Consider the following 16,337-nt stretch of genomic DNA (forward strand, 5'->3'; position numbering starts at 1 on the left):
AGTTTTGTGAGAGTCTCCTAACAGAGGTATGGTGTAACTAATGGTCCTACAGGAACTGGACTGTATACTTGGTTTTATGAATTTGTTTCTTTGTTGATCTGCATGTAGAAGTCAGGTGTTCTTCCCTTGGAATTAAATGTGCCATGTGGCTGTGGCCCTGCTGTGCCTTCTCTCCTGTGGCTCATTCCATTAAACATGAATCCATGTCTTTGCTTAGCTGTATTTAAATGGATACAGTGGGGGACTTGGTAATTGTGTTTGTGTTTTATAGTTTATAATAAATTCTGAATCGAGCACAATACCAGACCACTGGAGAAACTCCTGTGCGTGCATGTTTTGGTCTCTCAACCCCAAGTAGTTGGGTGGTGCTATCATGCTATTCCTCAAGGAAACTAACAGTTCATGTTTTTACCCCTTTTCTGTCACTTTTTTTCCCCACCTACTCATCAGGATCTTCCCAGCCTACTCTGGAAGCACTCTGAGGAAGGAGTAGAGCTTTGCTTGAGCATCTGAAAATGCTGACAGTAGCAAACCCCATCACCACCACTGTGACTGATCTCCAGAGTGTAATGTGTGGGCAAACAAAAGAGTAGGAATTGCTTAACTTCAGAAGTGCAAAGGAAATGCATAAGGAACTGATCTCTGTTTCAGACTGAATGCCAGGTGTGGCAGACTGACCAACTGATACAGAAAGAAAAGGTGTGCTTCAGCCCCATGACACTTGTCTCTGTCAAGGAAGGGCCTTGCAATAGATGCCCTAGAAGCAGTGCTGCTGTGTCCTGGTTTCCTTGGAAGTCTGGAGCCCAAAAGGTATGGATGTCTGCCTAGTAGGTACCACTGTGCTCTCCAAAGCAGGGAGAATTGACCTTCTGCTCTAAGTGCTGGGCAGCTTTACAGAGCACGTGAGCTGTTTGTCCCCACCAAACCCAGGAGAGCAGCTTTCCCTTCTGCAGGAGAGTGGGAGGAGCAGCAGCATGCTTTAGGGGTTTTCTCTCAGAGACAGAAGGAGAAAGCATTTTGAGATAGTCCCACAGACCTCTCCAGTACAAGCAATGGCTGCTCAGGGATGGCTTGGACACACTGCTCTTTGGTCACTCTCCTGTCATTTAACCCTCTATCCAGCTGTGGCCAAAGTGCTCTGCCAAACCTGTTTGCAATTTCTCCCCCCTTCTTCTTTTTTAGGTTCTTTTCTAACTGGAATTGCCTACAGGGATGTTTTGGGTTCTGTATTGCAGAAGTTTTCTAAGGCACAGCATGCCCACCTTCCTGCTTTGTCAAGCCTTATCTAATCCTTTTAGTAAACAGCCTCCCACTTGCAGGAGCCTGTAAATACAAGCTCTGAGGACGCTGTGTGAGGCTGGACTGGGGCTCCCTGTGCCATGTACATGCCCATGAAAGCATCCCCCATCCCTGGAAGTATTTAAGCCCAGCTTGGATGGGCTCTGAGCAACCTGGTCAAGTGGAAAGTGTCCCTGCTTATGGAAGCAAGGGTTGGAACTAGATGAGCATTAAGGTCCTTTCTAACTCAAACCATTCTGTGATTCTATTGAAGTCTCTCTAAATTAGAGTTACTTAGAACAATACTTAGTACAAAGATGAATTTAGGCAATTACTGGGAACATTTCTTTTGGTTCTCCTGCACTGGTGACTGGTATTTCTGTGCATTTGGATCCAGGAGGTTCTCTTGGAATGTCTCCTTTGACCAGGGCTGTGACAGCATGCAGGTGCAATAGGCAAGCTGGAATCTACTCCTGGAGCAGAGGGCAAGATTTTTTACTCCCTTGTAAAGTTTAACAGTGCTGCCAGGAGAAGAAAAACTGCTGCTGAGAATAGAGAATTCCAGGTAAGCTATTTGGGGACAATCTATTTTGTTTGGGAATACATTTTGAAGTGGCTGATGGCAGTTGGAGGACTTCCAGGTGAGTTGGTGAAGTCTCTGTAGTTTTGTTCTTCTTCCCCTGTTGTGAAGCAAAGGAAATCCACACAACACCACCTCTTGTCCTTGAGGGCCACATAAGTAGCAATAGAATTCAGAGTGTACCAGTGGAATGACACTGCTAAGGAGGAGATTACTTACATGTGCTAATTAAATCTTCTTTACAATGCAGCTAGCAGAGTATTGGGGATTTAGGATGGGTTGATTTCTCTGGGCTCTTGGATTCCAACACTAGCTTAGAGAACTCCTGCACCACAACACTCATGACCTCACTCTTTTCCCTGTTTGTCAGCTGGGACCCGTTTCTAGAAACTCACTCATCTGCTCTAGGGTGCATGGCAGAGAAAAGGATGTTGGGCTGACAAAAGCTGGTGCTTGCCTGCAGCAAGTGCCAAAGATGACAAAGCAATTGGGTTTCAGCCCACTGCACTATCCAGCCAGCAGGATGGGAGTGTTTGAGAGGCAGCAGTTTCATTGGGACTGGCTCAGCTATCCATTTACCTCTTCTTCAGCCTCCTTGCCTCTCTGCTGTAACTCCTGCATCCTTCTGGGAATAGTAAAATTTCAGTTCTTCCAGTCAGTAGCAGGTTCATCCCAGGACTGACAATCAAGTCATGGCAACAAGAAGGGCAGATGGCAACAAGCAGCTGTGCTTGTTCCTGTTGAGTGCAAAGGAGCTGTTCCATGGGGATGGGCACAAAGGTGGGAGCCCTGCCTGTGGGAGCAGTCCTGTGGCAGCATCAGGGACTTGGGAACCAGCCCACACCCCCAAAACATCCGGGCACTGCTTGTGCAGGGCTGGGACAGCCTCTGCTGCAAAGAGCTTTGTCTCTGTATCTCTTGAGCTCCCAGGCCCATTTTAGAGCTCTGTTTTGGTCCTATGTGCTCAGGTGGCACCAGGGCTGGTTTCCCTGAGGGAAGGAGAAAGGGGAACACGGAGCAATGGCTCCAGCAAGCTGCGTGCCAGCCTGGTTGTGAGGGAATCTGTCCTTTGCTCCCAGATGGTAAAATCCCAACTGCCTTATGCACCTGGTTCCACACTACTTTGTCACTGGCTTTGGTTGCTGTTTTGCTCTCAGTTGAATGAGGATCTCTGCCTGTCTTCTCCAACTTTATTGAGCACAATTTTCTCAACTGCCTTCACTTCTTATGCAGAAAGGGAGCCGGGAGTTGTTTTGGAGGGTTTATCATAAGTTTGTGGAGTCTTTTCTTTGTTCTTCTCTTCCTGATTCCACTGTCCCACCTCAGTTTACCTGTTTGACCTCAGATGTACAGGGCCATTTTCTTTGTCCCCAACATTTTCTTAGCTCCAGCCTTTGTGGTAGCTTGTCTGCAGGATCAGAGAAGGAGACAGTATTTTCTGTGCTAACAAAGTGAGCATTGTTGTAATGCTGTTGCGGAGTGGGTGGATGTGATTGCCGACAGATGTATTCCTTCTGCTGGGGTGTGGATTAAGGCTCAAGGTGACTTTGTCCCTTCATAAATTCACTGACTTTCTCCAGGGAACTGAAGGGGCAGGACTAGGAGAGAAGAACTATGATAAATGGAAGTGTGGGAAGGAAATGCACTTACATAGGCCACGCTGCTTAAGAACAAATGTGTGCTCTGTGAGGAGCTCTTGCCATTGCCTAAGATACCACTCAGTGGGTTAAAAAACCCAGGAGGATGTTTAGCTGAGAAGTCGAGCAGGCTCCCTGCAGGCTGCTCTCCCAGTATAATTGCCTGGGTAAGTGGATTAACAAGCAGCAGTGGGGCTTGTTGGGGGTTAGGCAGGCTCTGAGGGAGCCAGCAGAGCCCTGTCCCCACAAGAGGACACAAGATGCAGGAAGCAGCATTGCTCCCTTCCAGTCAGAGCTGTTTGATGCTCAAAGCTGTGGCTGATGGTTGGTTGTCATTGCGGGGGCTCGCTGGGAAGGGTCCCATGGAAACAGTTCCTTTCAGAGCTATCACTTGTCCTTATCTCCTGCGAGGTGGGTATAGTGACAGCAAATCACAACTTGGGACACTTCTCTGCCTTTGTTGCCATGGGAATCAGTGTCTTCCACAGCTTTGTCTTCTGTGAAAAAAGAGGAGTATTGTTACCTCTGCTGGCTTGCCAAGTGAAATGTGCTGAGGGTGAGGGGGGGTTGTGGTCAGCCACAGAGCACCAGGAGGAAACCTCAGTGCTGGGGACAGGCTGTGAGGTCACTTTGTTCCAGCTCTCACCAGCCGTGCAGTGCCTCCCTCTGTGCTGGCTGCTGCTGTGGGGTGGTGATGCAGAGCACACAGCAAGGCACTCTGGCCCACGTGGCCCTGCTCCACCAGCCCTGGGTGTCAGATGCTATCAGACCTTGCCAGACTAACAGGGCTGGGACCTGCCCTTGCATCTGCTCCATGGTTAGGTAGAAGAATCTGGGTCATGTCTGACATGCCAAAACATGACATCAGTTCAAAAGCCTGGCATGGCCCAGAGGTTCAAACGTGGGGACTCAGGTGGGGCCACCTGCCTTTGGGGGAGTTGTAGGGTATGGACAGAGGTGTACCAGATTTGTAGGAAAGCTGCTGTGTTTGGTTTCCCTTCCTGGGTGACTGAGTAGCCCCAGTAGGGACATGGGAGCCATGCAGCAAGTGCTTCTTTCACAACAGGAGGTGAAGGCACTGCAGTGCCACTGAGGGGACCCAAGGATCTGCCACAAAGCAGGGTTCCTAACCCAGGAACTGCATCTCTCCTGTGCTTCAGTTCATGATCAAGCCCTTTTGAGTGTGGTAGGGAGCTCCCTGTGTTCGTACCATACATCGCATCCCTTCCTCCTAGCCCACGCTTGTGTCATTTCTTTAGAATTGCAACTGATCTCTATTTTAGTTACACTTCTAGTGTGGATTCCAATACTCATTCAAAAGGTGTCTATCTGCCCAAAACTCCTACGTAATGCAGTGGTGGTGTTATTTCCCCAGTACTGAGGAACTGAGTCAGAGGAAGGCTGAATGACACATCTGAGGTTACCCAAAGGGGCTGAGCCCTGCTGGGAACTACATCTGGAAGTTCCTCCCACTGTGGCCAGAACCCTCACCCTCTTCTTATGTGGCACTGGCTGTGGGGCATCACCCTGCTCTGTCCCCAGCCTTTCATCTCAGCCTGGGCCCATGGACTCTGAAACGGGCCATAAATACGATCAGCCCCTTTCAAGGGGAGGGAGTGATTTATTTCAAGCTCTAAACTTTTGGCAGTGGAATTAAAATTAGAATTTGAACTAGTCTGTGCAAAAAAACCCACAATCACAATCTGGTGCTTTTGCTTGGACTTTGATGTTTGTGCTGCTTCATGCTATGCAAAGATACTTTCTAATGTTCAGCCATTCAAAGTAGAAGTGGTTAAATGTAGAAATATAGATAAGAACTGTGGAAGTACTAGAGCAGCAGGAAAATACCATAGGAGTTTAACCTGGTATGGAAAGGAAACTTACCATTTTCTCCAAAGTGTGTGCAAGTGTTAAGTTTTTAAATATATATATGAAAAAATACCTGTATATTAAGCTGGCTTATGGGAGCAGTTTAAAAATGCAGGAAGTTTCACTTTCTAGTCTAAGATATATGTGTTTCTGTATTTATTCTTTTGCATATGTATGAGTATATACACATGTACAAATACATGAAATGCTCACACTGTTGTAGCTCAGTTTTTCTATATTTTTCTCTCTTCATATGGTGTTGCTTATTCTCTGAGGATATTCATCCCAAAATTCACTTTAACAGAAATGGGCTTCACTTACAGCTTGAAGCTGTTTTTGTTGCCTTTGACCTCTGCTTGTGAAATGGCTTTCTTGAAAGTAGCCAAGAATATAGAAATAAAATGACAGGGTAAAAACAAAGAATAATAGAGGGTGGGCAACTACTGAGTCACCATGAAATACTGCCAATGGAGCTTGCTGAGCTCCAGCTCGGCTTGGTCTGGCTACCTATCTCTCATTGCTGAGTTCTTCAAAATGTGTCACTACAGACAGCTGATGCAGCCAGCTAACCACAGGGAAATGGTACAGCTTCAAAGCTCTGGGAATAATAAAAGTCATGTCTGCCACTGTCTGCTTACTCACCCTTGAAACGAGCTGGTGTGCAAGCAGCAGAGAGCAGTTTAGGCTCACAAACAGAATGACTCGTAGGCTGTGATGTGTTAGAAATTAGTCATGTTTCAGTCTGTGCTTCTGATTTTGCTCAGCAGTTGTCTGCAGTGCTTTGGTCTCTGCCTGTTGTCCTGGACATTGGGCAAGGCAGGAGAGGTAGGGAGAGAAGGGCACAAAAGGATCCCTCTGGAAAGGAAAACTAAGCCCTCTGCTCTGCCCCACCACTGGTGGGGAGTGCCCAGACCAGCGCTGGCACGCAGCCCTCCATGCCAGCACGGCATGCCATTGCCTCTGGTCAGGGATTTGCACAGCAAGGGGTAAGAATTCCTGGTGCTGCCAGCAGACAGCAATGCTGGAGGTTGGGAAGTGCGTGGATGTGGTGTTTGAAGGCACAAGGGGATGCTTTATTGGTGTGGGGCTTCCTGTTCAGTGCCTTCCCCAGTGTGGATACCTCCACAAGATCTTTTACCTTTGCCAGAAGAAAGGAAGGGAAGGTTGCTCCATTGTTCTCAGGTTTCAAACCAGCTTTCCCTCCCTGAAAATGTGGGGCCAGTGTGGGGCTGCTTTGGTGGCGTTGTTCTTTCATGACTCTGAAGTTAGCTCGGTTAGCTTGGTTTTCAAACACCTTCCTGCAGCCTTTCCCTATTGTACAGCCATTTACTTCTGCTGGCAGGCAGTAAACCAGCAGTTAAACCCAAATCCCTTTCCGGAGGGCGCAGGGAGCCCCCTGCCCCCCTCCCCACTGCCTGGGGCTCAGCCCTGCTGTGCTGCTTTTGAACAGGCCTACAGAGGTGCATCCACTACAGCCTCAGGGCTTGCTGGAGGTGGGTTCTTGCTGGCTGTAGTGCCCAGAGCCCTGTTTACCCCAGAGCACTGCAGGCACCAAGGGACAAAGCCAGCCTTTTTCCTCCCCTTGTTCCATCCCAGGAGCACATGAAGGCTGCTGGCATTTCCACTTGCGCCCACATGAGTGGAGACTCCATCACATATGGGATACCAGCACTGAGAAATGCAGTGAGAAACAGATGAGAGAAATGAACCCAGGGTGGCAGCTCATTGTCCTCAGCCTGAAAAATGTGGTGTCCAGTGCTCAGGGAGGGAACAGCAATGTTGTGGTATGGTACTGCTGGTGCCACATGGAGAATGTAAAGGGCCTGAACAGTGGGTGGTCTGATTTGAGGGATGTGCAGTGCTGTATTTTCCCATGCACTGTGAGTGTCCTGGGTTGTAAAGCCAGCTGAGACAGCTGGGTGCTGCTGGAGCCCAGCTCTTTTCCAATGCTTTTTCCTTCTGCCCAGTACCAGGTGGCAGGGGACACAACCAGAGTGGTGGCACAGCAGCAGAGGGGATGCCACCCAGCTGGTGTGTGCCCCTGGCACACCCACCAACAGGTGTGGTGCTGCACGATCCCACCTGCAGCTCACAGCTGTCATGGCAAGCAAACCTGGCTTCCAAATAAGAGCTGACAAACCTGAGCAGAAGGGCAATGCCAAGCAGTGGCTGTGTTAAACCCGTAAGAGGCCACCTCACAGGTGAGGGCAGCTCCCCAGAGGGATCCCCACCTGGGGGGGACCCGGTGCTGCTGGCACAGCCCAGAGCCCCGTTTAAGGTTGGGAGTGCTTTAATGTTTAGCAGGCACAGGTGCATCTGTGCAGAACAGGCAGTACAGCAGGAGGCTGCTGGCAGTGAAAAGAGAAGGGGGTTTTACAGCCCATGCTGCAGGTGCTCTCTGAGATGTTAATGTCACATCATCTTGCTTCTACTTTTCAGAAACGTAAAGCCCAACTCGAGTAAAAAAATCTTCCAGTGGAGCTAATGAGAGTCACACATGTCAGTTCTTTCTGGCAGCCAGGAATTAATACAGAATATTTTATCCTTTAAAATGCTGGGCAAACATTAACTAACCCCCTCAACACCCTTCTGGGATAGGTAAATATTACTCTCTCCCAGGTGCAGAAGCTAAAGAGGAAAAGTTATGCGATTTGCTTAAAGCCACAGAGGGAATCAGGTGGGGTAGAGGTGGGGGGAGGTTTTAATAGCTTGTGCCTGTGCTTGGGCTCATTACAGGTGCTGCCTCTCAGACAGTGTTCTTGTATCAGCTCAGCTGCAGTGGGGGGCAAGATGCTGGTGTGCCCTTAGCACCCCAAGAAGTGAACCAGCCGATGCATGAGCATCCAGGGGCTGTGAGGAGCGTGGGCAAAAGGAGGGGCTTTTGGGGACAGGGAGCACATGGCTCTGCAAAAGCCCTCTCACTGTGAAGTCTGGTAAGTTTCAGCCCACCACCTTCAAGGCAGGACTTGAAACTTGTTTCTTCCAGACTGTTTGCCATGGACGGGGAGTGCTCCTCAAGGGCTTAGTCCCAAGCCGCCTGTCTTTAAAGTGGGTGATAAATGTTGTCTGTAGAGCTGCCTTGTTATCTTTGGCATTTACATCCCAGATACGGCGGCGGGACAGCCCCGAGTTTGCAGACCTGGAGGGAAAGCTGAGTGCTCATCCCGAGGAGGGGGCTGAGCCTTCCCCCAGTGCCTGCTGCTGCCCTCGGGTCAGGGCGAGGGTGCCTGTGAGGCAGCAGTGCCTGGTGCTCCACAGAACCACAGGACACATCCCTCCTTTTCTTCATGGCTGGGATTTGAAATAGCCTTGTAGTGAGGGGCTTCTCTCCTTGTGCCTAACTGCACCACACTAACCTCTCCCTAGTCCCATTCCCAGAGTGGGTTGGCTCATCTCCTCCTTGCTTGTTTTCTCATCTCTGACCTAGCCAGGGCTTTAGTTTACAGGTGACAAACAAAATTCAATGGAAATGTTGGTGTGCCAAGCCACTCTTGCCTGCAAAGGCAAAGGTCACTGCTGTGCCTCCAAGTAGTGCTGGGGGTTACCAAGTGTTTGTTTGCCCAGCAGACTGCAACCATGGCCACTTCAGGGCAGTCGCCGTCCGTGGGAAAGCCCTTGTTTGTTATCCCTGATCCTGCTTCACATGCAGTCTGAGGTAAGGCCATGTACTCATGTACTTGGGGGTCTGTGTCTGTGTGATGGGTTGCCAGAGAAGGCTCCTGTCTCTGCTGCCTTGTGCCTGGGCTCTTTTAATTAGAGACACATGGTTCATTATTTAAAAGAATATTCTTTGCTGGTTGTTTGTTAGGATCTTGTATCTGAGAGTGCTGCAGCTTGTGAGCCTTAAATTAAGCTGTAGGAAGGACACTGAGCACCTGGGGAAGGGGCTGCTGCAGAACTGGAGCCTATTGTTCTCTCCTTGAATTGTGGGGAAGCTCTTTCCCCATGCTGGCTCTTTTACTTGGGAGCCAACTAATACACACGGCAGTTTGTTTCTCTCTCCATCTGTTCCAACTTCAGTTTATTCATGGCTCTGTAGGTATTGTACACTCAGCTGCTTTTTTTTTTTTTTTTTTTTTTGGATGGGAGAGCCACCCCTTTTCATGGTTCACTTACTCATTTTGTAGGTCTCTGGCTTCCTTGTCAAGATTTCTCTTTTGTTGTATTAATTGGTCATAAATCTATAGTCAGGTGCTGCGTGCGTGCTTCCTGTGTGCACCTTAACCATCTGCCAGGTTTCATCTCCATGGCACCCAGGCCAAATTCCAGCTCTGGTAATGACAACCTGCCTCCCTGCATTTTTCCTGTGCTTTTAATTGGCTTTAGTTCACTTCTTTTTGGTTTTTTTCCCCCCCTGTCCTAATGTGCCCCTCCACTCCATGGCAAAGGGAGGTGATCTGGAGTGGTGAGGTGCTCCAGGCTGCCAGCACCCACCTGGAGCCAAGGTGTCCAGCACCATGGAGGAGCAGCCATGACACAACATGATGACTGGAGAGTGAAATGGAGAAAACATTGCACTGGAAACAGGATGCACATTTTCAGCACTGAAAGCAGTTGCATGACTTTCAGAGGCACACAGTGAATTTTACATTTCCTCAAAGTTCTTTCAGGGAGAGAATAGGTAGCTTTCTGAAATTGGTGCTTTTTCTTCCTCCCAGCCTTCTGTCCAAACAAATCAGCTGTAGTCACTGTGGGAGGGCAGAACAACAACTGATAATATTCACCCTGGTCTTAACTCCTAGATTCTGATACTTTCAGGATAAAAGCTGATGCATCTGAGTGATCCCAGAATGTCCTGAAGCTCCAGGAGTCTGGCTGGTGCTGTCGCCTGGCTTATCTGGCACTTTAATAGCACAGCAGTTAGCTTTACAGCTGGGTTTTGGGAAGACCAGACTGGGGTCTGTGTTTGGGAATTGCTCTGTGCAGCAACATGGTTTTCTGGGAGAGAGCAGGTTCTTGCTACTCCTTTTGCTCTCTTTTTAAAAAAATACTCAAGTTTCATTATTATTGAAAAGATTCACTAATGCTCAAAACTTGCTTAAACTCCTTATTCACTTTGTCTCTTTCTTCCTAGCCTGGAAGTTTTTTCTCTGCTAATGCTGTTACTCCCAGCGACAGCCCCAGCCATGGGGGTGAGCCACTGGCAGGGCTCTGACTCACCTGTGCCCTCTGACTGGGAGTTCTATCTGTCACAGCCTGGCTCCAGTTGTCACACTGAGTGCTGTATGGACAACTGTGGGCACCCAGACGGATGGATGGATGCACAGCCCAGAGCTGCCAGCACTCATTGAGAGGGTGGGTCCCTGCTGAGGATGGCAGAAATACCTGCCTCTTATCCAGCCTTTTATAGCAGGTAAAATCTTACTGGTCAAGGGCACAACAGTGGTAGAGACTGGATTGCAGGCAGGGCAATGAAGAGCACCATTTTTTGCTTCAGTAGGCAAAACATCCACGTGACTTCAAATTCCTGGTGAAGATTTCTACTGCTTTGGAAATACCCAAGGAAGGACTGGCATTTTGGGAGTATTCAAGGGAGTATTGCCACACATGAAGTTACATCACCTTCTGGTATTATGTGAGCCAGCGGAAGGGCTTGTCCTTGCAGAAGTTCTCTTGCCTGACACAGACCTTCACTTGAAAGAGCATTAAGCTGCCTGTGTTCCCTTCCTCTTAGTATCCCAGAATTGTTTGGGTTGGAAAAGACCTTTAAGATCATCAAGTGCAACCATAAACCTAGCACTGCCAAGAGGATAAAGTACCTGTACCAAAGTCTGCCCTAGCAAAGCAGCATTGAGCACGGAGGAAGAAAGACCAGTTCTTATCAATGAGCAAAGCAGTACTGCTAGCAATAAACCCAGGCTCACTGAAGAACCCTGCAAGCTCCAATCCAACAAAGTCCTTGAAATATTATATATTATTTGTCTCGTGAGATCCTTGTGAAGATGATGGCCTGCTCAGCAGTATTAGGCATGTGCACGTAGGAAAGTGTCAGTCCTGAAGTAGAATCCAAGTCACTGAAGCGGGAGAAGGGAAGGGCTGTGGGAATGTGTGTCATTTCCTTGAGAGGGCTGACTATAGTTCAGATTTTAACAGTATTTGGAAGCACAGAGATGTGGGGAGGAGGATTCTCTGAATGCTGCTTGCTGGAATGCTTCATAGCATGACCTTTGGTGCATCTCTGAGTGAATAAATGTCTTTAGGGACTTGGTCTTTTACTTGTGAGACCTGGGACTTCAGCAGCAACTTTCCAACTCTGGAAATCTGCAATGGACTTTTAACCATGGTAGCCTCCTTAATTTGCTACAAGGTAAGGCTTCTAGATCAGCAATATACTGGGTCAGATTTGATTGTTTCAGATGTGTGGGTTGGTGTACCAGTGTAGTGGGTCAGCATTTTGCTTGTGTGTGTTCTGACACCTTTGTGAATCCTAGTGGATCTATCACTGCTCCTGTGAGCAAGAGAACTGGGGTTTCAATTTTTGCAAGGAGGTGGTGTGGCATAGAAGAAATGAGGGTTTTAAACTCTGTGTCAGAGAAGAAAGAGCTGGCATGGTTATGAGCATTGCCTCAGATGGGCAGCATCCTGCCTTCCCCATGGGGATGCTTAGAGCAGGGTGCAGAGGTCTCCCCTGCTTAACAGCTCTGTCAGTGCTCCCTTCTCTCACCTTTTTCCCTGTTCCCACAGATCAGATCAGCCCTCTGTGCCACAGTCTGTCATCTGATTTATGGGAGCCATAAACTGCAGAGCAGAAAGAAATAAAAATACTAAACACTTAGTTTTTTAAAAGGCCAACAGCACATTGAAGTCTTGGTGATAATTTGCTCATAAAGAAATATTATGCTTCAGATCATAATCCCAGGCTGCAGATGGAGGCTGAGGTCTGGCCTGAGTCTCTCACACTTAGGCTGTAAAAGGAAGGCAGTGGGATGAAAAAAACCACATAACATGTGGGGATTAGGCTCTGCTGTCTTGCTGTCCATCACCTCCGGTGCCTGGGAGGTCTTGTGGAGAAGAGAAAAAAATCTGTCCTGTGTTGGAAGGACAGCGGGCTCATGGAGGGATGAGAGGCAAGAAGGGAGGGGAGAATAATAATCCATGAGCAGCAGTCCAGCAGCTGAGATCTGTAGGCTGTGTGCAAGTGCTCAAGTGGTGAGTTGAGGGCTGTTCCCCTTGGGCTGAGTAAGGGGCTCATCTGCGTTATCTGTAGTATTGTCAGCATGGCCAGCCAAATGTTAGTCAGTGCTGCTTGGGCAGCAGTTGCCTTTAATAATTGTTGTTGAACACTGATTTTTGGTCAGTGCAGATGGGTGTCTTGGTTTCCAGAGGTGAAAACCAGCCCTCTGCCAGTAAGAGCAGAGAAGCAGTGGGTATGTGAGCAGGTGAGACCTTCACTGGTGTCAGTGTTTGACTGCTAGAGAGGTCTCCCAGCTGCCCCAGGCAGGGGCCTGTTCTGGGTGGATAAAATTCCTTTCTGGTTTGGCTTCCTGCTACAAACACTGTCTGTGTCTGTTTACCTACTGGGCTTGCACTGGGGACAGGCACCTGGTGGTTAAAAGCAATGCATGTCTTCAAAGGAGATCACAGAGTGCACGGCCATTCCAGTGCAGACATATTTTCTCCTATCTGATCTTCTCCACCTTACCCTGTGAAAACCACCTATTAGTACACTGCTGTCTCAAAAGAATCTTGCTATGATGCTGATAGGGTTGCAGGAGGGCAGGGAGGTTGTCAACTGTGGTTTTTATTTTTCTTTTTTTCCTTCTGTCCTTTCCTTATGTTCTGCTGGCAGGAGGGCTGCTGGCAGCACTGCCTTGTGACCTGGACAACACAGAACTTAGTAGCCTTTCTCGGCTCTTCTTCCTACAAGAAACTCTCCTTTGAAAGGAAACCTTTCTTCCTCAGATACACATCTTAAACTTGGTGGTGTAGGGCCACTTATAAAGACATGGGAACTGGGAGTAAAGACATGGGAACTGGGAGGAAACAGTAACTTAAGGGTTTTTCCTTTGTTTTTTGGGGATTTTTTTGTGGTTTGTTTTTTTTTTTTCCCTCTAATAATAAAAATGAACATATATTCTAGGAGTTCTATGAATACTTTTATGGGATTCATAACATTCATGAAGCATGCTATTCCACCTCTGTTCCAGAAGCAGCCTTAGCAGTGCTGAATTTTGCTCTCCCCAAGGCCTGCTGGCCACACTGTTCCTGACACTGCCTGCTGTGCAGTTTGGGTTTGCAGTGAGAGCACACTGCTAACTCGCACACTGCTTGGCAAGCCTGTGACTCCCAGCTCCTTTTTCACTGGGCAATTACTTGGCCAGTCTGTTCCCAGCCCATGTGGATGCCTGTTGTTACTCCTCCCCAGGGCAGAGCTTTGCACTCCTGTTCCTGTGCTTCAGGAGGCTGCTGTTGACCCAAAAACTGAATTTCTCAGGGTTGTTCTGTGTCCTCAGTTTGCTGAGAGTATGATCATTCTCCCAGGCTACATTTAAAAGGTTTTTATAACTCCTTGAGAACTACTGAGTTCAGTCTTGCCGCATCTCAAAGGCTTGCTGGCGGTCTCAGCAGACACATGTTAATGGTAACCAAAGGGGCAGGGTACTGCTTTTCAACAAGTACTTTCTTAATTAAAATAAGAAGGCTTTAACAAAAACAGATCCAAAGCATAAGTAGCCTGGTTGAAAAGAGAATCTGAAGTATTTAACTTCCCCCACAAAGATGCCGCTCAGGCAGTTCTGGGGTGGTCCTGGGCTAAGCGATGCCTGTGCTCCAGTGGCAGGAGCTCCTGCACTCCTCGTGCAATCAGGAGGGTTTCAAACACTCTTCATCAAGGACATGAGTCAGTTTAACTCTCCCTGGGGAAAAAAAAAGGGTCACTTTTACCTTGTAACTTAATCCAGTCAAGAGTGGTCCCTCCTCTGCAGCCCTTTATAGTATTGAGTACCGTCAGAGAAACTTCTCCAGGAGAGAGGGCTCACAAGCCATTTCTCCTCTAGTTAGAATAGGCAGTTTATTTTCTTGGGGAAATCAAAACTTCTGGCTGCCCCCATCCTTTCCCTAGTGTTTCCTGAAATGTTTAACAGCATCCTCTTTGCCTGTTTCCCAGAGACTGAGTTCCTCTCTGCGGTCAAGGTTCCTCTTCCCTCCTCCTTAGTCACTGAGAAACAAGGACCTTGTTAATACGTCTTTGCAGGGAAAACAGATGATCCTGATGGCCAAAATACACCATTTCTTCTGGTAAGTGGCTGCAGAAGTAGAACTTTGTTCCTTTCTCTAATTGTATTTGCTTCTGCAAACATGAGGGAGAAGGGATGATTTCTCCCACCAGACAAAAAGTGCATTTGTAAGTGTGGGGAGTGTTTAGTGGTGCCTTGTAATAACACACAGAAAGGAATCGCATCTGAACTTCCTTCCCACCAGACCCTGCCTTTGATTAGAGATGACAGGTGATGTGTCTGTGCAGGTTTGGCACTAGGCACTGGTACCCTGCAAACAGAAATGAACATCTCTCTTCTAATAGGCCTGAAATAGTGGCCCTTCATGGGTCACAGCAAGCAGCAGCAGAGTATTCTCAATTGATGCCAGAAGTGGTTGATAAATCACCGATTGCTCCGACAAAATGCTTAAAAATTAAGAATACTTCCAGGAACTTTACTTGGGTGTTTTTAACTCTGACCTTCACAGGGCACAGATATTTACAAAGAATAATCCAATTATACTGTTCATTATAAAGTATGGACATAAGCCCTGTTTAAACAACAGAACTATATGCTCTCTGGACATCTGCAGGTTTGGATGAGCAAGCAAGCACACCTGTGCATCACCCTGCGATTCCGTGCGGCCTTGTCTGCTGACAATCAGGCCCCATGCTGTTACCCACACTGGTGTGGGCAGTAGCTGCACAGCAAATGGAACCTGTTTGGCTCTCTTACTTGTGAGCCTGCAGGGAAGCCGAGGGTAGTAGAGGATCTTTGGTTGCTCTGCTGGTGGGGAGGGACTTGTAATTGCTGTGTAACCTCTTCTGGCTGGGTAACTTGATCACTGCAACAGACACACACCAGGGTAATTAGTGGTGATCCCAGGCCAGGCAGGATTCAAAGCATGCCACCTGCTCAGAAACTCTTGATTTGATTTTGGTTTTGATGCCATCCTGCCCAGTGACACCTTCGAAAGACTGCACTCAGCTCCACCCATCAGCAATGAGCTCTCACCTTCCTTTGTGTCCTTCTTGCAGGTCCTCTGTGTGCACCCTCACTGCATCCAGCGGGGTGACCCCTGCTCCACATCTGCTTTCCCTCCAAAGGAAAAGCCCCTCAGGAACAGCAGATAGAAAACCAGCCCTGGGAGCTCTGCAGTTTTTCGGAGGTGAGCTGGCTTGTGTGGGCTTAATGGCCTGACAAGAGGCTGGTTGTGGGAGCCACAGCAGTCCCCCTGCAGACAGTATCTCCCAGTGCTGGGGGATACAGCCCCGTTGCTCTCATCAGACTCTGTGCTGCCACACTGACTCCACGACCCATCTCTGCTTGTCCACTTGGTTAATTTTTCAAGTGACATCATATATTGAACACTTTAAGTTGGAGCACTGGAGGTGTAATTAGATTAAGGTACAATTCCAGCTGCAGGGGATAGAGACACTTAAAACATGCAGTGTAACCTGCCTTCTTGACAGAGAATTTCCTCCTAAACCTGCGGACCCTTTCGGGCATCACTTGGGTGCAAAACTGTTTTGTCATAAGAGGAGGAAGGAGAGGGGTGCAGTAGTTGAGCAGAGCTAGCTCCTCAGGCACGAGGTGGTGAAGGAAGCCTGTCTCATGACCCCAGGTGGTGTGCAGTTGCTGTCTCTGAGCAGATGGGCAGTGGATGCTTTCTCTGCATGTCTCTTTTATTCCTAGGAAACCTGCACAATATGCTTTTCAAGTCTGCTGTTCCAGAAGAGCAACTGAACACGTGCTGAACTTTGATCCTGTGAGTGA

This window comes from Agelaius phoeniceus, chromosome 5 (genome assembly GCF_051311805.1).
Source record: "Agelaius phoeniceus isolate bAgePho1 chromosome 5, bAgePho1.hap1, whole genome shotgun sequence".
Taxonomy (NCBI): domain Eukaryota; kingdom Metazoa; phylum Chordata; class Aves; order Passeriformes; family Icteridae; genus Agelaius; species Agelaius phoeniceus.